At 42.7% G+C, this 24,874-nt stretch overlaps 1 protein-coding gene across 9 annotated transcripts in view; it reads left to right on the forward strand.

Annotated features, from left to right (window-relative positions):
* The window catches only part of CLIP1 (CAP-GLY domain containing linker protein 1), a 118,005-nt gene continuing 93,131 nt past the window's right edge, over positions 1-24,874 (forward strand). For 7 of the 9 annotated variants that reach the window (XM_010841319.1, XM_010841322.1, XM_010841326.1 and 4 more), the window contains exon 1: positions 1-22. The gene's annotated coding sequence lies outside the window, so the exon portion shown is untranslated. Of the gene's footprint in view, positions 23-4,034; positions 4,362-15,457; positions 15,779-24,874 lie in introns of those variants that run through there. The other 2 variants (XM_010841321.1, XM_010841320.1) reach the window with 2 other exon arrangements.

The raw sequence follows: 24,874 nt of genomic DNA on the forward strand, positions 1-24,874 counted from the left end.
ACTGGCGGCGACCTAGGCGGCGGTGAGTGGGGCGCGGCGCGGGCCCTCTCCTCTTCCCCATCCCCTCCTCACCTTTCCCTTCTCTCCCTGCCCGACCGGCTCCTGCCCGCCCGGATCGGGGCCGGCGGGACCGGGCCCGGCATCCAAGAGGGAGGAACGAGTCCCGCGCACCGGGCCATCCCCGTGGGGCCGCGGGCGGCCCCGGAGAGATGGCCCTGGAGGCCAGGGGTCCCTGGGGGTGCTCTCCCCGGAGCCGGAAAGTGGCCGGCCCTGTGAGCGCCGAGCCCGGCCTTCCCTTCCTCCGCCCGCCTCAAGATGGAGCTTGGACTCCTTGCCCCTGCGCCGCCCCAGGCGCCGCTCCCTCCCTGGCGCCCCTCTTCGCTCCCCTCAGTCCTGGGGCGGCGGGCCGGACCCCCGGGGTGCCGAGGCCCAGCTGGACCTGTTGCCCCGGCGGTCACCTTAGCCTTTCTCGGGCCCGCGGCAGCGGTGCCCGCGAGCCGGCATGGAGGGCACCCTGGCCGTGGCCTCCGAGGCGGGCGCCGGCCGGCGGGCTGGCCTCGCTGGCCCGGGGCCCGGCCGGCTGTGGCTTTTGTCCCCCACCCCACCCCCCACGAATGGGACTGTGATTCTTGGAAAAGGTGGATGACAAGATTGACAGGGATTTCCGAAATAACACCGCTGCCCCGTAACCCGAACCTTCTGCTTCGTCAGGGGATTGGCTCCGGAGACAGATGACACTTGTTCAGAGGTTATTTTCAAAGCAGAGCCTCCTGATTCCCCTCCTTTGGAGGTCCTGTGCTTCAGAAATTGTGGTTTTTGATCCGCGGAGAAACCCTCAACTCCGCTGTTGCTCCACTTCATGTGGCTTTTCCATCTGGCAGGGACCGAGCACCACCCCCTTCCTCCCTTCTCAGCCCCACCTCTTTGGTATGAAGAAATTACACGTTAAGTCTGTAATCTTTAGTTACCTGTTTTTAGCAAAACCTGGGCGCCAATTAACGTGTTTAAAAAGGAGGGTGGAGGAAAATATATGCTGCCTTTTTTGGTTGTTGTTGGATTCAGCAGTCTTGCCTTCTTCCTGTTTCAGGTTAGGACAGTTCCTGGCCGGTAAGAGCTCAGGACTAGTGTTACTGCTGCTGCTTTTATGGTTGTGGTCCTGGCTGGTGTTTTTTTCTTTTCCCATTGATTACTACTGTTACCTATAATATGTACAAGTCCAGAGACCAGGTCTGTTAGGATTTGGGGTGTAATAATAACCTTTTGCAAGAATCCTCAGGTATATGTTGCTCCTCAGTTTTGGGGCATTTTTCTCTGGAAATATTAACATTTATTGAGGGCTTCCTGTGGTCAAGCTCTGGGCAGGTCTTTTATGTGTTTTGTCTCAATTAACCTAGCCCAGTGATGGTGCTGTTCAGTGCTATTATCCCGTTTTACAGAAGAGGCATAGAAAGGTCAGGAACCTTGCTCAGGGTCACATAGCTGCTAAGTGGTAGTGTCAGGATTTAAGCTCTGGTATTCTGACTCCTGGTGCTTGGTAATTGGTATAGTGACTCTCCTGCAAGGAGCAAGTCTGCCCTCCTTAAAGCAAAGACAGTGGGTGATTACTTGGCCAAGGGCTGGTCCTGAGTTTCTGAGGTTCAGAGAAAGTGGTAAGGTACAGCTTAGGCTTCTCACTAGGCCTAGTTCAAAAGGGTGAACAACAAACTGGGTGGACCCTGTGAAGGTATTCTGTCTAAAGATAAAGATCGCCCATCCCTCTTTTTTTTCCCCTAACAATTGCTTAAGCACTTACTTGTGCTTCAGTGAGAGAGACATAGGCAGATCTGGTTTCTGTTCTTTATAAGTTTGGAATTTGGTGCTTTTCTCATTGACCTTAAAAAATTTTTTTTAACCTATTGTCAAACATTGAGTCTGCCCCATCCCTTGTGATCCGTGAATGCATATGAACTTAAGCAAGTAATGTTTGACTCTTGCTTTTAAGTTCTGTCTCTGTTGGCATTCCAAACCCAAATCGTGGTGTGTAAGAGGGGGCTTGGTCCTCCTGTGCTCCACAAAAGGTAGGCACTTTTGAATTGGTCATATATTGGCTGCCTGTTCTTCATTATTTATTACAGATGTATTTCTGTTCTTCCCAGAGTTTGTGTGTATCTATCTCAAGCTATTTGTGTGTATGTATGTATGTATACATATGTATATGATACATATCTATATGTATATTTCAAGGACCTTAACTTTCACTTTATAGTACCCTCTACAGAATTCTGCAGAGTGCTGTGTGTTCAGTCAATATTTATTATTCAGTTAATTGAAAATATGAGGTGCATAAATTTGAGGATTGTTTTTTATTTTTTTAATATCTATTTATTTGGCTGTACCAGGTCTTAGTTGCAGCATGTGTGATCTGGTTCCCTGACCAGGGGTCGAACCTGGGTCCCCTCCATTGGGAGCACAGAATTTTAGCCACTGGACCACCAGGGAAGTCCCAGGACTGGTTTTATAGAAAAAGGCAAAACAAAACAAAACTGAAGGTAGTGTAGTAAAGTCATAGGAAGATGGCTTACTACTTGTTAACATTAAAAGAAAACTTTATGCAATGTTAACTAAAACGAGCCTTTCACCTCGTTTATTTTTCCACTTTATCTGAATTATCAGCTTCTCTCTCCTCTTCCTTGTACAAATGACGTGGGAAGTCGATTGTTTTCTCTAAAATAAAGAATGGACACTGTTGTAATCACTGCAAACCAGTAAGTTCTCTTTTTCAGCATTTTTTTGTAGTGTGTGGTAGTCTCCCCAGAGGGAGTTCGTGGGGCTGTGGTGCACCTGTATGTGGGCTGTACTGAGGTCTCATTTGGAATTCACTCAGCAGGTGTTTATTGAGCACCTACTGTGTGCTGGTTGCTGTTCTGGGTGCTGGTGATACAGCAGTAAATAAAAGGGAAAGCCCTGTTGTTGGAACTCCCTTCAGGTAGGGGAGGCAGACAGTAACCATGTTAATACAATTTATTGTATGTTGGAAAGTGATACATATTAAGACTAAATACTACAAGTTTTGGAGACAAGAGGTAGGGTAACGGAAATTCTAGATAGGGTGATGAGAGGAGACCTTGCTGAGAAAATGGCTTTTAAATAGAGATCTAGGTGAAGTGAGGGAATGTTGATCCCCGAGGGAAGATCATACCAGGGAATCAGTTGCAAGGGTCCCGAGGCAGGAGCTTGGGAGGGGCTAGATAATTTAAGGTTGTAGTCCTTAAATATGTATTAAATACATATGTATTAAAATATTAATTTATTTTTAATATTTATCTTTGTTTATGTACATATTTGTCTGTGCTAGGTCTTTGTTATGGAATGTGGGATCTAGTTCGTTGACCAGGGATTGAACCAGGCCCCTGCTCTCCATTGGAAGCTTTGGAGTCTTAGCCACTGGACCACTCAGGAAGTCCCTAAAATATTTTAAAATAGTGAAAGATAAAGAATTTTGTGCCATGATACTAGCAATTTTGTTGAAGAAAAAGTTGAAGATGTGGGGGAAGTAAAGCTTAAAGAATTTCACTAACTTGCCTTAAAGGCCACACAGCCAGTGAATAGAGAGCTAGAAATTGAACCTTAGTTTATATTATGTTAAGCAATGCGCAGACTATATTGGCAATGAAACCTTAATTAAGTGGCTGGCAGAAAGGCCAGACCAGTACTTGATGTTCAGACTTGCTGTTAAGAATATACTTTCCTGTTTGTATGCAGGATTTTTGCTCAGTCCTGGGAGACCTTGTAACTGACATTTGCATATATTGTGTTTTCCTGGAATTATGCTCCTGGCAGCAAAGCCTTCCTTTTTAGTCTTAAAAGATTCATGATTCAAAATCTGTGTTTGATATAAGCCTTTAAGTGTCTTCAATCTTAATTGGAAGGCAGTGATGGTATTAGTCTCAATATGAATTTTTTAGATGACTGTTTAGGGAGGTTCTAAACTAATATAGCATCTTATATATGTATTTTAATATACATAATGTATGTTTCCCATGTAAATGGAACTCAAGGAATCCATATGCTTTAAATCAGCACTTGAGTTCCAATGCACTTTTAAGGGAAAACATATTGACTGATGGTACTGTATAAGAATTTCAAGAGTGACCTCTTCAGATTTCAAATCGGGAACAGAAGAGCCTTTTTTTTTTTCCCCGTGGGTTGGCAGACTGTAATTAACCAACCTTGAATTTGGCTAGGACATCTGGGTTAATATCCTGGCCCTGGCACCAAGTACCAAGGAATCTTGGCCACATTTAGTAAAGAGCTTTTTTTTTTTTTCAGATCTCCATCTGGCACTTACAGAAAGACAGATTCCACGAGCACTAACTCAATGGGTGGGTCTGTTTTTTTGATTGTCTGTCTTATGGGGGTTCAGCAACACAATCTTAAAAGTAGTCTTTGCAAAATCTTAGAAAAGTAGTAGTCCTATTACAGAATCCCTATTGGGAACCCTTTCCTATATCTCTTTCCCTGGGGAAGTATACTCTCATCTGCCTCTTCTTAGGAATCCTAATGAGACTACAGACAGGCATTTCGCTGCCCTAATGTTTTATATAAGCATAAGGTCTAATATACTTCTGACTTGAATTAAGTGTTTTGGTATTTGTATTCTCTTTTGCTTACTTATGTCTAAGTATAGCTTGGATTAGATCCCAGTTTTAACTCTGACCATTTTTTACACTTAAAATTGCCAAGTGCTTGTTTTACTGTATCTTTTCTGAAGTTAAAGGCCTGAAGATCCAGATGTTCAGGACGTGCAGATCATCCAAAATTTGGGTTTGATGTAAAACGGAAGGCAACTTTAATAGATTTCTCCCCCCTCCCTGGTTCTACAGATCCCTAGTCAAGTAGAACACTAAAATATTTGGCATACTTTTTTTCCCTGTCTTTTCAGGAAAGATGAGATATTAGGGAAATTTTCTTTAAAATATTTCAATCAAATCTTTTGATCTCCTGCCTTCTTTGTTTATCTGGTTTCCCCCATAAAATGATTTCTTACTGGAGATATTACATTCTAGTAACTTAAGGCAGGAAGGAAGATACATAGACTCTACTTTTCCAGACTATAGAAAAATAAACTTTATAGGCAGGGTAATTTTATTTTATATTTTTTACAGCTTAAGTGAAAGAAAACTTTTTATCACTAAGTGTTTTTTCACACACATGGGTGACTGGAAAAAAGTGTATTGCTAATTTCTGTTGTAAGGCATATGTGGCTTGCTTGAGTTTCGACATTGAGATTCTAGAATCAGTCAAATTTAGATTTTTAAAAAACGTTTTCTAGTGAAGTGATTACTTTTTTGAGGTTCTCGGGTTTATTTTCGCCTTGCATACCAGTTTTACAAGGACCTTTGCATTTTAATAACATATACTAGCCATCCTATAATATGTGATTTCAGTGTATAAGATATAAACACACATATTAAAAGACAGAGAAAAAAGCAAATTATCCATAATTCTACTGCCCAGAGAAAATTATTTCAGTGTTTTAGAGTATATCCTTCTAATCTTTTTCTTTATACTTAAAAAATGTCTTTATGGGCCCCGGCCATATCAGCCTGAAGGCGCCCGATCTCGTCTGATCTCGGAAGCTAAGCAGGGTCGGGCCTGCTTAGTATAAAAAAAAAAAGTCTTTATGGCTGGATCTGTATTTTTATATAGATTTTAATATTTTATGTATTTAGTTTTGGCTGTGCTGGGTCTTTGTTGCTGTGCGGGCTATTCTGTGGTTGCGGTGCACAGGCGTCTCATTTTGGCGGCTTCTCTTGTTGCGGAGCACAGGCTCTAGGGTCCGTGGGCTCAGTGGTTGCAGCTCCCCGGGCTCTAGAGCACAGGCTTGTTAGTTGTGACACAGGGGCTTAATTGCTCCTCTGCACGTGGGATCTTCCTGGATCAGGGATTGAACTCGTGTCTCCTGCATTGACAGGCAGATTCTTTACCACTGAACCACCAGGGAAGCCCTGTATTTCTGTTTTGACGTAATTAAAAGTCTAATATTGTCACAGGAAATATTCTCAGCGCACCAACATGAGGGGAATCAGGACTACTTTTAAGTTTGAGGAACGTCCCTGGTGGTCCAGTGGTTAAGAATCCACCTTCCAATGCAAGGGATGAGGGTTCTGGCCCTGTTTGGGGAACTAAAATCCCACAAGCCTCATAGTGCTAAATTACTTAGCTATATGCATGCTTTTATACTGGTGTGAAGCACTTGCTTTCTCCAGTGAAGTTTGAACCTTGGGAATAAAGATTTAAGGGGAAAAAAAAAAGTTTGCGGTCCTGAATTTGTTTCAGCCCCAGCTCCGTGAATCTTGTGAAGTTGGATGGTTGCTTGACTTCTAGTCTCTCATTCTGTAAAGTGGGGGTAACACCTGCCTGTTCACCTGATGGGGTTGCTGTCTTAATGTGGGGATTTGGTCATGATGATAGTGCTAAGGGAGTCACTGGCCCTTTCAAATACCAAAGAGGCCCAGGAAGACAGAGGAAAGACCAGTCCTGTACCACTGATTGACTGTGAGTCACCTGGCATATTTTGCAAATGGCTGGAGAAGGAAATGGCAACCCACTCCAGTGTTCTTGCCTGGAGAATCCCAGGGACAGGGGAGCCTGGTAGGCTGCCATTTCTGGGGTCTCACAGAGTCGGACACAACTGAAGTGACTTAGCAGCAACAGCAGCAGATTTATTACAGTAAAGCTTTTCAGATGAATGTTACCAATCAAAAGTGTCCTATGGGGTAGGAGAAAATCCCAGAAATACTGATTTATCAAAAATCTCTTGAGAGCTGTGAGGACTCTGTGCTGGGTCTAAGCAGCTGTCTCACCAGGTGAGGCAGCTAACAGTGAGCCAGTTAGAGGCTAAAGTGGAGGCATGCTGGGGCCCTGGAAGACAGTCCGTTTCACACGGCTTGTTGTTGTTTGGTCCCTAAATCATGTCCAACTCTTTTGTGACTCCATGAACTGTAGCCTGCCAGGCTCCTCTGTCCATAGGATTTTTCTGTGTGTGTGTGAGAGAGGATTAAGGAAGCTTCCAACCAGTCAGTCCTTAAGGAAATCAACCCTGAATATTCATTGGAAGGACTGATGCTGAAGCTCCAATACTTTGACCACCTGCTGTGAAGAACTTACTCATTGGAAGAGACCCTGATGCTGGGAAATATTGAGGGTAGGAGAAGGGGGCAACAGGTTGAGATGGCTTCTCTGACTCAATGGACATGAGTTTGAGCAAACTCTGGGAGATAGTGAGGACAGGGAAGCCTGGCGTGCTGCAGTCCGTGGGGTTGCAAAGAGTCAGACACGACTGAACGACTGAACAGTAACAACGAAGTGGGAAGTAGCTCTTGCGTTTGGTGTTGATGGAGATGGAGGGTCTCTAGGCAGGGATGGGTTAGAGAAGACTTTCTAGGCTGGATTGGATTGAGCAAAGGCATAAAGGGTAGCCTGCTGAGATGGTAGCAGATCTACTGCTCTGTACTTTGAGGGCAGGTAATAGGAAATAAAACTAAGACATTTGGGTCTGCATCAAGGAGAGGCTTCCCTGCCCTGAGCAGGAGTCCCTTTTACTGGTCTGTAGGTCCATGGGGTCGAAATGAGGCAAACACGACTGAGCACAACATAGCAGCATTTTTGTAACATTTCAGTTTTGGTTTTTTTTTGCAAGTCTTTCTTATGATGATTGCTCAAAACTTATCTGGTTATAGGTGGTAAATAGGCAAACTTCTGGTTATTTGTTGTTGTTCAGTCACTCAGTCATGTCTGACTCTGTGACTCCATGAACTGCAGCACTCCAGGCTTCCCTGTCCTTTACCAACTCCTGGAGCTTGCTCAAACTCATGTCCATTGAGTTGTGATGCCATCCAACCATCTCATCCTCTGTCATCCCCTTCTCCTGCCTTCAGTCTTTCCCAGCATCAGGGTCTTTTCCAATGTCAATTCTTCCCATCAGGTGGCCAAAGTATTGGAGTTTTGGCTTTTGCGTCAGTCCTCTCAATGAATATTCAGGGTTGATTTCCCTTAGGATTGACTGGTTTGATCTCCTTTCAGTCCTAGGGACTCTCAGGAGTCTTCTCCAGCAGCCAATCCCAGCTCTGTTATTACTTTGCTACTTTATTCACTTTATGTTAATACTTTCTGGAAGATCTGGTTCAAACTGATAACCTCTAGAACTTAATTTTCTCGTCTCTGAACTGGGGATCAAAGGAATTTCAGATAGTCGTCATGACGATTAAATGAATATCTGTAAAACAGTATCCGAACTCTTCTCTCCCCTTTGATCCCTTGTGTCTTCCCGCATGCCCATTCCTAAAGGAAGTCGGGGTTCAGCACCTCAGTTTTCTTCTCTCATGTAACTTGAATGGGGGAAAACCCACTTCTACTGGTCTGGGAAATGAAAACCTTATTTCCTGCCATGTATAGAAAATTACTTTGAGTCGGAGTGCCTTGCCACTGTCTAAGGGCACACTTTTAGACAACAGCTTGCACTGATGAACTTTAATTTATGAGGAGCTAAGTATTTCGCATGGGGTAGGAACTCGTGCTTCTCATGTCAGAACTTGTGCCTTGCCAAACCTCAGGCCCTTTTGTATGTTTGTCAGTTTGATTTCCCACTGTTTAACTCCAAAGGAGTTTCTTTGTAAGATCTGATAGAACTTGCCTGTGTCTGTGTGAAAGATTACCTACAAAGGTAAAAAATAACCAACAATGAAGTTAGGTTATTAAGATCCAAATGAAACCAATTCCTAGTTTTTATTGACAATATCAGCGGTGGTTGTACGGGAAAACCGTCTTAGGGACATCTGAATAAATTTGAAATAGCCGAGTATCCTTCAGGATTGTGCAAACTGAAATTTGGTTATTTTCTCCATTCCCTCTAAAGACCTACAACTATTTTTTTTTTTTCCTTTGGCTTGCAGGATCTTAGTTCCCTGGCCAGGGATTGAAGCCGGGCCCCCATGAGTGGAAAGCGTTGACTCGTAACCACTGAACTGCCTGGGAATTCCCAGCCTGCAACTGTTAAAGTTGCTCATTTGGAAAGTAAAAGCAAGAAGGTTTTTATAAAGAGGGGGGGAAAAAAAACCAGTGAGGAAGTCATTGATTCTTCTGTTGTCTGTGTGCCCTTTTCCTGTTCAGAACAAGCAGTTGGTGAGCGTTTGCGTTTGGAATGGGCCACGTGTGACTGTTGAAGGGCAAGTGAAAAGTGTGCCAATTTTGATTCCTTTGTGAAGGCTGGAAAAGGAAATGAGTTTTAACCTGCCTTGAGATTGATTTACTCATCTCATTGCTGTTTATAACAGACCAGAAAACTTTTATTCATCTGAATAGATGAAGGTCAGGAGTCTTTAAACTGGAGACTGGGGTTTAAGTCCTGGACCGTTAAGTAACTGTGACCTTGACAAGTGGTTTCATTTTTTAGAATTAGTTTCCTCCGTGGTAAAATGAGGAAGTTGAACTAGATTGCAGGTCTCTTCTAATTCTAAAATTTTATGATGCTATATTAAGCACATTTGCTCCTTTTTACACGTTAGTATAATTGACTGCTGCCGACCTATTAAGTAAGTTCTTCTGGGAGATACTAACCAGGCCTAGTCATTTCAGTTCCTTATTTAAGATCTGTCTCTAAGCTGGCGGTATTAGAGTTACAGAATTGTAGGAATTTTGTGAAAGCTTGTATAAATGAGCAGAATAGCTCTAATTATTTAGCTCTTTGAAAAAAAAAAAGTCCTTTGCAGATGGAGGAACTTCGGGAGACTGCTTATTTTCTGCTTATCTAAGTAACAGGAACAGAAAATGAATCTTTGTTCAAACTGAGCCGTGCAGAGACACTCCTAATTGCAGGCCGACACGTCATGGCTCAGCGTTCCGTCTTAGAGAAGTCATCGAATGTTCCAGCTCTGTTTGCTTTGCTTGGGTTTTGGCACCCTCCCCCTCCTTTCAAAAACAGCTGTAGACTTTGAAACTCTGGGTACAACTTGTATTTGGTACTATGTCATATATGCTTCAAAATTTAAAAACATGTAATTTTCTAGCACAGAATAATTTTTCAAGGGGTTATGTCTCTCTATTGACATCCTTTTCTGACTTTTTTTGGCAAGCATCCTTAACTGAGTGTTGAATCATTTAACATTCTACTTCTGACTTTGATGGAAATATGTAAAACTTTCTGTTTATCTTCAGCATCCTACTGTGTGATATTCTCAAACCAACACTTAAGATTGGTAGACTGACTTTATAAATTGCTCGATAAGGGCTCTGCCAGTTAGAAATTGAAATTACAACTTCCTTGTAGCACCATTTGAATTAAGAGGCCAATTAATTTTCTGATCCTTCCCTGCTTGTGTCTGCCCTTGAATGTCTAAATGGGTTTTTCACATTGATCCTTTTAGGCAAACAGTTACTACACTATTTTCATCTTCTGTACTTTATCCTTGGCTAGAGATGTGTAGTTTGTGTTTTTAATCTTTGTGTTAATGTTAAGGCTGTTGGAGTCTGGCCTGTTTAAAAAGTTATATATTGTGTGTGAAATATGTATATAAATACTTACCTAGATAAGTTTCAGTGAAAATGAATCTTTGTGGTCGTCCAGTACAATAAGGTGGTAAAAGGCTAAAGAAGACCCAGAATTATGCCTCCTGGACTCTTCATAAACACCAGTATTTCCTCAAGGATTTCCACCCCAGAGTAACCCATCAAGAGTTCTTTGACATCTGGGTGGTCCTGTAGCTGTCGTCACTCTGGGTAGCAAGGGTTACTCAGGGGTTGGAAATCTTTGAGGAAATACTGGTGTTTATGAATAATTCTTTTGACAATGGAATTAAAAAAAAAGACATGTCTTTAATACCGGATAAATATTTGTTAAATAATCTACCGTGTGAAAGGCACATTGATCTGAAGTCAGTAAGTGAAGACAGTGAGGATCATGGTTTGTTTTTTTTTTTTGACAAACCCCCTCCCCGCCCCATGTGGGATCTTAGTCCTCTGACCAGGGATCTAACCCATGCCCCTTGCAGTGGGAACGTGGGTTGCCAGGGAAGTCCTGTGAGGACCATGTTTTTGAGGAATAGCTTCTAGTGCATTTACTCAGTTACATGTCTCCTGGGAGTTGGTATAAGTCAACCCTATAAAAACAAGGTGGTTAAGTTGGGAGATGTGGGACTGAGTGGAAGTACTGAAAAGCGGCATTACAGTTAAGTTGGTATTTTTTACATTTTAACTTCACTCCTGTCTCCCATGTCTCCTTTTCTCTGCCTTTAACTTGCATTATTGTTTTGTGTCATGCTTTATAATGATTTCTGAAAAGTATAAATTTAGCACTCCATGAATATAAATTATTACCAGCTCCACCTTCAGCTTGTGGATTAACCATAAACTTATCAAAAGCAGTACTAAAGTAACTTGGATGAACTGTGAGAAAGGCATCAGGCAACTTTCAGTCCTTAGAAGGTTCTGTGTCTTTAGCCAGGTGATCTTTGGAGAATGCTCGTAATCTTCAGGCTAGACTGAGATGCTGCTTTTTCTAATTTATATGAAAAATTAAATACTGAATAGTAGTTTTCTCAATTTCAATTTTTACCTTGTATAGGGCTTCTTAGTTTAAGTCTTAGGTCTCTTGCTGCTATGGATGTCTTAAGATGTTTCAGACTCTGTCCCATGTCTCAGTATTTCATGGTATTCTCTTTCTTTTAATACTTATTTTGTTTATTATTTATTTGGCCATGCTGGGTCTTAGTTACAGCATTTGGAATCTTTGATCTTTGTTGTGGCAGGCGGGATCTTTAGCTGTGGCCTGCGAACTCTTAGTTGCGGCATGTGGGATCTAGTTCCTTGACCAGAAATCAAACCTGGGCCCCCTGCATCGGGAGCACAGAGTCTTAACCACTGGACCACCATGGAAGTCCCTTCATGGAATTCTCTAAGGTGTTTCCAGATGCTCTGGCCTCCTGAGCAAATACCAGACGCTGCCTCCCCACCCCCACTGCCCCCACCTTTAGGCATGTTGCACGGCAGGACAGTCGGCTCTCTGGAAGATGGATTCTCTCGTTTTCTCTCATTCTACAAGGGAAAGTGGCAATCTTTCATGTCTTGTGTATGTTTATTTTGGGGAGGGTTGTGTGACTTTTCCCCTGGCTGATCTTCCCCACTAGTCCCTAGGGTTGGAATGCTCTGCTGGAGGTAGTGGAATAAGAAACAGAGGGGCCATCTGGATCTCCGCCTCTGTCATCACCCAACCTTAGCAGACTTACCTCTTGCTTTACCCTCTAAGCCAACCACTTAGCTGCTGCTAAAACCAGATGCCTCCAGTTCCCTGCTCACTCTTTATTCTAGTTTATCTCACTTGGTATTGCAGTGATGTGAAGCAGTGGCTCTTTGGTGGCCTGTGCCCTAAACTGTGTCTGGTGACATCACACACATTTTCTCTGTGTTCACGGGGCAAGCTTCCAGGAGGCCTGAACCTTAGGATGACCGCAGGTGGCTCCATGTCACTCATCACTGTTCCAGCACATTGAACACTTGCCTGATACTCTGTCCCAGAGGAGATGCGCCTCTCTTCATCCCACAAGATGTGTTCTGTGTCTTCATTCAGTAGACTGACACATTTCCCCAGTGTTGATACTTGGGACAGTGCTTTTTCCTCTCTGAGTCTTACGTTTTAGCCACTGGACTATCTCTAAATCAAAGCCAACTTTACTAAAGTTCACGGGGGAAGAAACAACAGATGAGTAGGAAATGACAGTGAGGTCTCATCCTTCGTCCCTCTTTCTCTCCTATTAGTTTTCCCCTCCAGTCTCTGGTCCTGCTTTCCGCGTGTTCTCACTCCACACTTCCCCGAGTCTGTGTCGGCTTCCTGCAGTCAGAATGCCAGAAGCAGCTGAGCGTGGAGCCGCCTCAGTAGAAAGATGCGTTCACTCGCCTCTTTGTACTTGAAACGCTGCCTCCTGCTCCGTCGCCCTTAAATCTTCCAGGCGCTACCTCTTAGGTTCCCTTCTTGTATCCTGAGACACACTTATTAAATTTTCATCTGTAACTCAGTCTCTGTTCTTTGCTTTGAGTATTGCGTGGGTGTGTTTTCAAACTGTGTTGAGCCATCAATTTTACTGGGCAGTGCCTTGTGCTGTAAGCAGGGCTTCTTCATGCATCATGTATCCCTGTCAAATAGATATTTTAAAGGTGCTCTTACTGGAAATGTTATTTTTTTTTCATCTTTATCTTAAGAACAACTAAATTATTCACAGCTTTACATTCAAGAGCTTATCCATTTTTCCTTTCACAGTGTGTTGTAATGTGATTGTTGTTGCTGTTTTGTGTTAGTTGCTTAGTGGTGTCTGACTCTTTGCGACTCCATGGACTGTAGACAGGCTCCTATATTCATGGGATTCTCCAGGCAAGAATACTGGAGTGGGTTGCCAGTCCCTTCTCCAGGGGATCTTCTGGACCCAGGGATCGAAGCCAGGTCTCCTATATTGCAGGCACGCTCTTTACTGTGTGATCTACCAGGGAAGCCTGTAATGTGGTAGGAAAGATGAATGCTGCACACCCAGGGGCACTCGGATGTCTGATTGGCAAGTTCATTATCTATGTCAAGGGGAGAGTGTCCTTATAGTCTGCCTTACACATAGTTCTAGAGCCTCACTGCCCAGTACAGTAGCCATAAGCCATGTATGGCTGTTGCAAGTCCAAGTTGAGATCTGAGTAGAAAAATACATAATTCGACCATGGAATATTACTCAGCTGTAAAAAGGGAAAAAAATTGTCATTTGTAGAGATGTGGATGGACCGAGAGTCTTCATAATAAGTCAGAAAGAAAAAAAAAATACTGTATATTATCACGTATATATGGAATCTAGAAAACTGGTACAGATGAACCTGTTTGCAGGGCAGGAATAGAGACAGAGACATAAGAATGAACTTGTGGACACAGAGGGGGAAGGGGAGGGTGGGACAAATTGGAAAAGTGGCATTGACACATATACACTACAACATGTAAAGTAGGCAGCTAGTGGGAGGCCGCTGTCCAGCACAGGGAGCTCAGCTCGGTGCCCTGTGATGACCTAGAGGGCTGGGGTGGGAGGGGGAGGGAGGCTCGACAGAGAGGGGACATATGTGTGCATATAGCTGATTCAGTGTAAAGCAATTGTCCTCCAATAATAAAATTTTAAAATAACACAATTGGATTTTGGCCTAATATACAAAGAATGTAAAATAACTGATTAACAGTTTTATGTTGATTACATTTGAAGTCATACTTTGCATATATTTGGTTAACAAAAATAGGTTATGATTTCACCTGGTATTTAAAATTTTTAAATACAATGATTAGAAAGTTCAAAGTTACACATTTGCCTCACATTTTATTTCCGTTGCAAAGAGCGAGTATCTCTGTGTCCACAAAGGAAATCTAATTCAAGACTTCTAGCTCTTTTTTTTTTTTTTTAAGACTTCTAGCTCTTACACAGCATTCACTGGGGGTGGTAATTGAATCGTTTGCCCAAAGCCTCACTGGCCTACTTTTTGAAGGAGATCCCAGGGTTGGGAAACCCTCTAATGTTGTCTTCATCAAATGCTTAGAAGGTGAGATACAGGTTGCTTCAGGTTGAAAATGTCAGTATTGCATCATTTTAGGGGTTCTTCCAGAGAAGGCAATGGCGCCCCACTCCAGTACTCTTGCCTGGAAAATCCCATGGACAGAGGAACCTGGTAGGCTGCAGTCCATGGGGTCACTAAGAGTCGGACACGACTGAGCGACTTCACTTTCACTTTTCACTTTCACGCACTGGAGAAGGAAATGGCAGCCCACTCCAGTGTTCTTGCCTGGAGAATCCCAGGGACGGGGGAGCCTGGCCGGCTGCTGTCTGTGGGGTCGCACAGAGTCGGACACGACTGAAGCGACTTAGCAGCAGCAGCAGCAGGGGTTCTTCTTTCATTGAGTCAGTTCAGGACTTTTAAAAACTCTGACTGTGTATCAAGGACTTTTTTAGGCTCTTTGGATGCAGAGACCAGTTTCATCCCTGACCAGGAGAATCTTAGTCATCGCACAGTGTACAAACCAAACTGATTCCTCATTCAGTTATAGAAGACTGCTCGGTGGCTCGGGCAGTCCAGAGAAGGAGAGAGGGCAGGCCTCACAGTCAGAAGAGACCTCGAGAGGAGATGATGCGTCTGCTTTTATTCTTCTAGAGTCATTTCCTGTGTCCCCCGGAAGTCCTGGCATGAGGGGATGTGCCGTGCGGAGCAGTGGAATATGGGCCTTGGGTGCATAAACAGGCATGACTCTGCATTTGCCATATGAGGACTTTCACCTCATTTCAGCTGGGAGATGAGAACTGTTTCACTTGGCCCAGGCAAAGCCCATCAGCTTACTGATTGGGTTTTGATATCCTTCTGTGAAGTTGAAAACACTTGACTTTCCTTGTTTTACTCAGAAATTGAAGAAAATATATAAATGAACTTCAGCTGTAATTGTGTTTTATGTATGTACAGATATATCAGTGTGAATGAAACTGAAAGATGAAAAAAATTGAGTAACTTGCCTTTCCTTGGTATAAATACGAGTCAATTTGGAAAGTGACCAGAGTGTTGTGTAAGTGTTTTCAGTGGGTGAAGCAGGGGAGCTCAGGTTACACAGCGTCTCCCATGGTGGGGGTGGGGGACAGCAAGTGACACAGCAGGCAGCAGACACTTACATAACCGTGACTTCAGGGGACAGGATTAGGCTGTGAATGAAGCTCCCAGTCTCCGGAACAGGATATTAGAATGCAGCCCTGTGAGTTTTTGTCTCTAGCTTGACTTGAAAACCAGCTTCAGAAACATCTTTTCTCTCGACTAGACTTTGCCTTATTCTCAGAACTTCTTTTCCCCTTCCCTTCTAAGTGTATAGACATTTAACATTTTAGAATTAGACGGGCGCTCAGAAGTCTCAGCGGGCAGCTGCCTGCAGCTAAGACACTTAACCTGCCTGATGCTCCATCTCTTCCCTGGCACCAGCAGGACTGAGCAGAAATCCAAGTATCCAGGTGCCCACTCTGCTGTTGTGGGTGCCTTGTTTTTGGAGGCTCAAAACCTCCCTTTAAACTCCCTCTCCTGGCAGGTTAAATTCATTGCAAATTCTTCAACTCTTCCTTGGCCTCCCAGTAGAATTTCCAAATTTCATAAATATAGTATTTTTGCTTTGCTGATGGGCTGTGAAGGGGCTGAAGGGAAGTGCAGGAGATGTGATTTGCCTCGGAGGATGCTGGAGAGCGAGAGGAGAGGCAGTGCTTTTTGGAGGCTGATCTTATCAGGTGTGGTTCTTTCTTCCCCAACGGCAGGGCACTCTGAACTCTGGCAAAATTGAAGTCACGGTAGCTTTCCTTTCACTTTTGAATCCTTGCCCTTTCACTTAGGGAGTTTGTATTTGAATCCAAAACAGTAGAACTACAAAAGGACAGACTTAGAAAATGATATTATTTAATGAGTTATCCTCAGGATGCCGAGTTCCAGGAAGGGGTTAAGTGCTAGCTGAAGGTCATCCAGCTGGGACAGAATCCAGCTGTCTCATTTCCCAATCTAACCCTCTTCTCATACTTTTCTTTTTTTAGAGCCACATTTTTTTTTTCACATTGAAAAAAGAATAACAGTAAACAAAAACAAAACCCACAAAGCAACAGCAAAAGAGGAAACAAGACCTTAGGAAATCAGATAAGAATTATGAAGATGATTATTCCTTTTCACTTGGACTTATAATTTACATTACACTTGTTGTGGGGGACTGCTTGTTTTGAGGAACTTCTCGTTTCTGTAAAGTGCTTAAGCTTTTTTCTTTAGGTTATGAAGGGGTGAAGAAGAATGTGGAGTTTGGATTTTACTAAAATATCTTCTATAATAAAAACTTTTTATTGTGGACAGTTTCATTCACATATGTAGACAAGTAGTCCCATCACCACCTAACTCTTGAACATTCATCAACTCACCATCAGTCTTATCTTACATACAATCACACTTGTGTTCTTTAAACATATTTCTGCTCTTGCCAGTAAAATGTCTTTTTGCTTTTAAAAAAACACAGTACTTTAACTTGTCTTTCATGTAATCATGCTTTTTATAGTGTGAAGCATTTCTGTCTCAGGAGCTTATCCTCAAATATATTTTGAGTTTACTTACTGAGATGTTTTCCAAGGTCTCAGCAGAGTTTTGATCTCTTTGTCACTTGGTAAGAAAAGCTAGCTGCTGTAACATACTCCACTAATTTTAATGACTTAAATGGATGGGAGTTTATTTTCAGTTATAGAAGAGTGGGGTAGGTATTTCATGGCTGGGGAATGAAGAAAAGTGATGCAGGGATTCAGGCTTCTTCGGTGTCCTCCATCGATGCTTTTGAAGTCGCCCTGCTCATCTCCATCAAGCCACTGGAAGGGCCAAGAGTGGGAAGATTTTATGGGGAAGGCCTAAAAGTATACACGTTGCAGGCCCTGCTCTCCTTGCATTGGCTGGGACTCAGCGGTCACACTGAGCTGCAGAGGGAGCTGGGAAATGTGGTCTGTGACTCCAGGAAGAGAAGGAAGTAGGCTTGGTAAACACCTAGCCTGTCTGCCTGGGTACCCACTTCGTATTGCTTACACTGGCCTGTTGTGCTGATTTCTTTTTCCTGTGCACACAGCACACTAGAGTGTGCTTCCTCACTCCCTGGCTGCAACCCATTTTCAGTTCAGTTGAGTTGCTCAATCGTGTCCGACTCTTTGCGACCCCTTGGACTGTAGCACGCCAGGCTTCCCTGTCTATCACCAATTCCCAGAGTTTATTCAACCTCATGTCCATTGAGGTGGTGATGCCATCCAACCATTTTATCCTCTGTCATCCCCTTCTCCTCCCGCCTTCAATCTTTCCCAGCATCAGGGTCTTTCCCAATGAGTCAGCTCTTCGAATCAGGTGGCCAAAGTACTGGAGTTTCAGCTTCAGCATCAGTCCTTCCAATGAATATTCAGGACTGATTTCCTTTAGGATGGACTGGTTGGATCTCCTTGCTGTCCAAGGGACTCTCAAGAGTCTTCTCCAACAGCATAGTTCAAAAGCATCAGTTCTTCAGTGCTCAGCTTTCTTTATAGTCCAGCTATCACATCCATACATGACTACTGGAAAAACCACAGCTTTGACTAGACGGACCTTTGTTGGCAAAGTAGTGTGTGCTTTTTAATATGCTGTCTAGGTTGGTTATAACTTTTCTTTCAAGGCGGGCCTTAGGAAGTGGGCCTTAGAAAGCAGCCCATTTTACTGTGACTCAAAAAAAGTCATTAAAAATCTTTTTCCTGGAACTTCCCTGGTGGTCCAGTGGTTAAGACTCCGCACTTCCAGTGCAGAGGATGTGGGTTCAATCTCTGTTTGAGGAACTAAGATCCCACTTGCTGTGTGTCTTGGCCAAAAAAACAAAAAAATATTGTTTTTCCTGCATAAGTAATTATATCTGTTCATTAAATAAAATTTGAGAAATCCAAGAAAATCCAAAGGAGGTATAAAAAATTATATTTGTTCATTAAATAAAAATTTGAGAAACCCAAGAAAATACAAAGAAGGTATTAAAACTACCAGTAATCCCATCACCTGGAGATAACGATTATTAATCCTTTGTTACATTTCCCTCCAATTTAAGAATCTTTAACCACTTAGAAATAACAGTAAAATGTCACTAGTTCTTTCTTTGTTCTGGGTTGCAAATTCCAGAACTCCTGGGGTGGTGGGGAACCACAACAATGACAACAATCTGGCAATTTTGGCTTTTTTTAGCAAAGAGACACTGTGCAGAACTGTGGTGAGGCTTTGTATTTCTGGCATTTTCTTTTCTTTTTTTTTTTTTAAGTCTTGTTTATATTAAGGGCTTCCCTGGTGGCTCAGATGGTAAAGAATCTGCCTGCAATGTGGGAGACCCGGGTTCGAATCCTGGGTCAGGAAAATACCCTAGGGAAATTATTTTTTAAAATAATTTTATTTGTTTAGAAATTTTTGGCTAAGCTGGGTCTTCACTGCTGCCTACAAGCTTTCTCTAGTTGCGGCAGGCGTGAGCCACCCTTCCTTGCGGTTCACGGGCTTCTTACTGTGGTGGCTTCTCTTGTTGCGGAGCGCAGGCTCTAGTGCGCTGGCTTGGTTGTCGTGGCATGTGGGCTCAGTTGACATGTGGATTGACATGTGGAATCTTGACATATGGAATCTTCCTGGACCAGGGATCAAACCCATGCACCCTGCACTGACAAGCGGATTCTTATTCACTGCACCACCAGGGAAGCCCTGGTGAAATCAACCTCTAGCTTACACATCAGAAGCCTCCATCAGTATAAATAAATATTGGACTTGGTGAAGTTAGTGATGTAGTGGAGTGGCGAGACCAAGATGACATTTTAAGTTCATGATTTACTTCCTCCTCGGTTTTCAGAATTCTTAAACATAGCTTAATTTCCCAGGAGAGAATAATAAGAGAAAGTGTTTGAAACTGAACCAAAATAACAACTTGCAAACTTGAAGTATATAAAAATATGTGCCTGGTAGTGAGCTAAATCCTTAACTTAGGGGGATGTGCTGTTCTCTGCTCACCTGCATTGCCTGTGCTGGTCTGTAGTGGAGAACGAGTTGCTTAATTTTCACAGGATGATAATTTCTTGGGAGAAGTTACGTTTTTTTGAATTATCAGCTCCAGATTCAGGGCTACAGAACCTTCTGGTTTTCCTTTAACGTGGTGAGGTGGCATCCTAGAGGCTGACCAGCGTCAGAGTTCCTGTTTGTGATGTCAGCATCATGACCTCACAGCCAGGATTGCTCAAAATATTTGCCCAGCTCCTGCCAGGATATGAGCTGAGGCCTGGCCCGATTCTACAGACATCATGAGGTATCGGTTTGTCTCTTTTTGCTGGATTTGTGTTGACTTTTCTGCAACTTCAGTAGATTAAAAAGTAAAGACGTTGACATTGGGCCCTCTCTATTTTATTGAAAAAGAGTGTATAATGTTTAAGAAGATCACCGTTTTAAAAGCACTTCTGGCAGGACATATGAAAACAAAACACAAAAGAAGAGCAGAAATATTTTAACTGTGTGGATGGGTATGTGGTTCACCAGTGGCTCTGTTTGCTATGAAATTTGCTGTCTGTTTTCCCATTCCCTGCAAATAAACATAACAATTTTTGTTCTGTGGAAATATATCTATAGCACCAGCCAAGTAACAGTTTGAAATGATTAGACTTGTTTGTTAGTGGTATGAATTATTTATGACCCGGAGGCCTGAATTCTGATATATCACCATCGAGAAGTTGTCGTCATTTGGTTTTGAATGTGTCGCTTTGCTCTTTGAACATGTTTTAGTTGGAGTTGGAAGAAAAGGTGTTGGTCCACATAGATACCCAGGAATCTAGTCTCTGAGGGTTAATACATAATAGAATTTTCTAAAGAATGTCTTTCTTTAAACAGACAAAAACTTCAGGAAACTGTGTTCCTGTGTGTTGGGTGTTAAGCACTTGATAAATTAACCCCTCCTATTTTTTTAAAATTGTCTTTTGTTGTTGTTGTTGCACCCCAGGAATCGAACCTGTGCCCTCTACAGTGGGAGCTCAGAGTCTTAATCACTGGACCTCCAAGGAAGCCCCTCCCCCAGCTGTTTTTTATTTAAGTAGATATTGGACCCTTTCTCTAAGTTGGGTTCCGTGAGTTTGAATTGAAAGATCACGTGGCCAAAATTCTGTCGCTGTTGTCATTTTTCTCCCTGCAAAGCATGTCAGTATCTGAGAGACTCAACATCCCAGTTTCTGGATTAGACCTCTTTTTAAAGGATTGTTCTCTGTGTTCTCTATTTTTTCCCCTCTGTAACGGTCACATGGCCCTATTTTCCTAAACACATACGACCTAGAGTCTCAAAACACTTATTCTTTGAGACTAGGAGCCCTTTCTTAGCTTCACTTGGTGTGTTCCCTTCCAAATGTGCTGGATGAGTCTCTTGGACTGGGATGTCTTTAACACAACTTTTTATTTTTTAATTATTTGACTGCTGAATCTTAGTTGTGGCACGTGGGATCTAGTTCCCTAATCAGGGATCGAACCCCGCCCTTCTGCATTGGAAACACAGAGTCTCAACCACTGGACCACTAGGGAAGTCCCAAGACAACTTTTTGAAATGAGTCGTCCTGTACATGTAGGTTGTAGACGCCCGAAATCACCAGTTTGAAGTCAGTTTTATCTATGGGTACAATATGGAACCCCTGTTTAACTGCTTTAGGTCACTGTTCACGGTTGTAAACATTTCTGTGCTTTCAGCATGTATTCTAACGTAGGGAGAACTGAATCTTTAACTTTTGAATTTTTGTTTGCTTTGCAAGACCTCTTTCGTGGAAGGGTTAACCGGGATGGAGTCCGAATGGTAGTGGGTGTTTGCAGATGGGTACAGGGGGGTGATCCCAGAGGGTCTTTTTTAAAAAGATTTATTTATTTATTTTTACTTACTTATGGCTGTGCTGGGTCTTCATTTCTGTGTGCAGGCCTCCTCCAGTTGCAGAAAGCAGGAGCTACTCTCGTTGGTGTGCGGGCTTCTCATTGCCGTGGCTTCTCTTGTTGCAGAGCATGGACTCTAGGCACATGGGCTTTGGTAGCTGGGGCATGTGGACTCAGCAGTTGTGGTGCATGGACCCAGCTGTCCCACTACATGTGGGATCTTCCCAAACCAGGGATCGAACCCATGTCCCCTGCCTTGACAGGTGGATTCTGTACCACTGAGCCACCAGAGAAGTCCCCAGAGGCATCTTGAAATGGCACTGTGGCAGTTTGCTGGGGCGGTTGGAGCAGTACCAGCTCTCTGTGTCTTGTATAAAGTATTAGATGGCAGTAGAGTCACCTTTAAACTTGGGCTTCATTACTGGGTCTTTTTTTTTTTTTTCTTTCCCTTTCAAAGTCCTGATAACTAACCCACTGTCCTTACTATAGTAAAAAAATTTTTTTTATCTGGATGTTTTCAATATTCTTACATTTACGAGGCAGGTGATAGGTGATTGCTTATTAAATTGCTTACTAAAAGGAAGAACTACAGCAATTCTTTCTGTGTTTGGAGAAGGCTATAGCTTGAACTGTATCTTTAACCTCTGAAAACTTGCTTGTTTAGAATGGGAGACTGATTTGTATGTAATTTCCTGTCCAGTAATGTGCAGTGAGAGAGGTTCTATTTGAGAGGAAAGTGGGGTGCTTGGATTCTTAGAAATAGTAATAGCTGGTATTTGAGATGCTTTCTATGTCCTGGCATTGTTTTCATCTCGTGAAACTTCCCCAGTTGCTGATATTTTCCAGTATCTAACACACTAGACAAATGGATAGGAATCCTTGACTTCATAGAGGGTAGAAGACATTTCTTTTTTGTTGGGTGGAAGAATAGCCCTTCTTTCTGAAATCCCACCTTTAGGTAAAGCTGACATTCTCAAGAAATACAATACTACACTTCTTTTGTAGAAATTCCAAAGAGGCTAGGTCTTGTAAGGTTATTTGCTTCCCTGAAATAAATATCTTGTCCTTTTGTATTTATTATCTAGATCAGATCTTGGAGTTAATCACAAACACAGGTTATTAACCTAGTTCAAAATTTTTGTGTATTTCAGGCCTGGCTTTTTTGTCTTCTTAAAATAAACCTGTAGGTTACACAGAAACAAAACAAAACTGTTCTTCTGGTGTTGATGTTTGACGACAGTGATTCCTGTTTTTAGGTGGAAATGTAAACCTTTCGGTGAGGAGGGAGGCACAAGGGACTCTGCAGCTGAGCCGTCTGTGTCCTGGGGCCCTTCTCCCCGCTGCATAGTTGGTTCTCAGAAGTAGATCTCTCTTCTCTGTCTGGAGTTTGAGAAGCATACAAGCAAAATAGTAGCTATTGTTAACTGTTCAGAAGTGAGCTGTTAAGTTCTAGAGACAAACATTTTACAAATGGTTTTTAGCTTGAAAAAATATTAGAACCATGGCATCATTCAGTGGTATAAATAAAAGGTTCTGGGGGTTGGTGTGTGGTATGTGTTGCAATATTATAGTTTGGAAAGTGGGATAATAAAATAATGTGACAGACTTAAAAATAAATGAAAAAAATACACCAGAACTTCAGTTGTTTCATCTAGGGAGGCATTGTTCACTAATTATAGTGATAAGCCGTTCAGAAACCCTTTTTGGAACTCTTGGAATTGGCCCATGTGCCTTGGATACATTTTTGCTCTGTTCAGTAATTGCACATCATTGTATTTTTGAGGTTTTTGGGTTCAAGTTTTGGAAACAGCTAGTCGTAATTTTAAGAGCCAAGTCCAACGAAGAGTATTGAGCCATTGAGATGGTTGGTCGCTATTGCCTTGGGTCACTATTAAGGTGCAACTTAAAAACTGTCTCTAAAGTTATTTCTAAATGAAGAGTTAAAAATATTTTTGACCAAAGCAGTATTATTCAAATAAACTTAGTGTTTCCTCAGGTGGTTGCTTTGAAGGACACTATTTGGCACATAGATGGTTCTTGGATGGAGGTGGTTCTACAGCAGTGCCGATAGAACTTAATGGCACTGGAAATTATTCTGCATGTTGCATTGAGGCTGTCGAGCACTTGAAATGTGGCTGGTGTGACGGAGGAACTGAATTTTTAACTTGATTTCATTTTAAAAGAATTTAAACAGTGAGGTGGCTAGTGGCTACTGTATTGGAGAGTACAGACCTAGAACATTTAGCTTCCTGCTAGACTTATAAACTAGGGTGAGCAGCTTATGGTAAGAAACCAAAAGTTATCAAGCCACAGTAGCTTGTGAAATATCTGATCCCCCTCCCCTCCTGCAGTGTGTAGAGTAGTAAAGTCTGGAATTTGTCATTTGTATTCAGTGATGCTAATCTTTATAGCCTCTCCCAAGTTTATCCTGGCTAAGGTATTATCCGAAGGGTTTTAGATGAGAAGCTTTCTTTATGTTTGCAGTTTAATCATTGTCTTTTGATGCTCATGGTTCTTCCCTGCTAATTAAGACCTGTCTCAGCAGCCAGCCCCCATCTGTTACCAGCACCCATGGCTGGAATGAATGAAAATTCGACATGTCCCTGGAAAAGAGGTTGCCAACTATCAGTCAAAATCTTTGCTTGGTAATGGTGGTTAGGTTAAGATAATGAAAGGAACAAATGAAATAAATGTAAGGCCTGAAGGGAAACTATAGACATCTTTTCGTTTTGGACCAGTTCAGTCAGTTCACTTCAGTTCAGTCGCTCAGTAGTGTCCGACTCTTTGCGACCCCATGAATCGAAGCACGCCAGGCCTGTCCATCACCAACTCCCAGAGTTCACTCAAACTCATGTCCATCGAGTCGGTGATGCCATCCAGCCATCTCATCCTCTGTTATCCCCTTCTCCTCCTGCCCCCAATCCCTCCCAGCATCAGGGCCAATGAGTCAACTCTTCCCATGAAGTGGCCAAAGTATTGCAGTTTCAGCTTCAGCATCAGTCCTTCCAATGAACACCCAGGACTGATCTCCTTTAGGATGGACTGGTTGGATCTCCTTGCAGTCCAAAGGACTCTCAAGAGTCTTCTCCAACACCACAGTTCAAAAGCATCAATTCTTCAGCACTCAGCTTTCTTCACAGTCCAACTCTCACATCCATACATGACCACTGGAAAAACCATAGCCTTGACTAGATGGACCCCTGTTGGCAAAGTAATATCTCTGCTTTTTAATATGCTGTCTAGGTTGGTCATAACTTTCCTTCCAAGGAGTAAGCGTCTTTTAATTTCATGGCTGCAATCACCATCTGTAGTGATTTTGGAGCCCCCCAAAATAAAGTCTGACACTGTTTCCACTGTTTCCCCGTCTATTTCCCATGAAGTGATGGGACCAGATGCCATGATCTTAGTTTTCTGAATGTTG

The sequence above is a fragment of the Bison bison genome, unplaced genomic scaffold, assembly GCF_000754665.1.
Source record: "Bison bison bison isolate TAMUID 2011002044 unplaced genomic scaffold, Bison_UMD1.0 scf7180017864160, whole genome shotgun sequence".
NCBI lineage: Eukaryota > Metazoa > Chordata > Mammalia > Artiodactyla > Bovidae > Bison > Bison bison.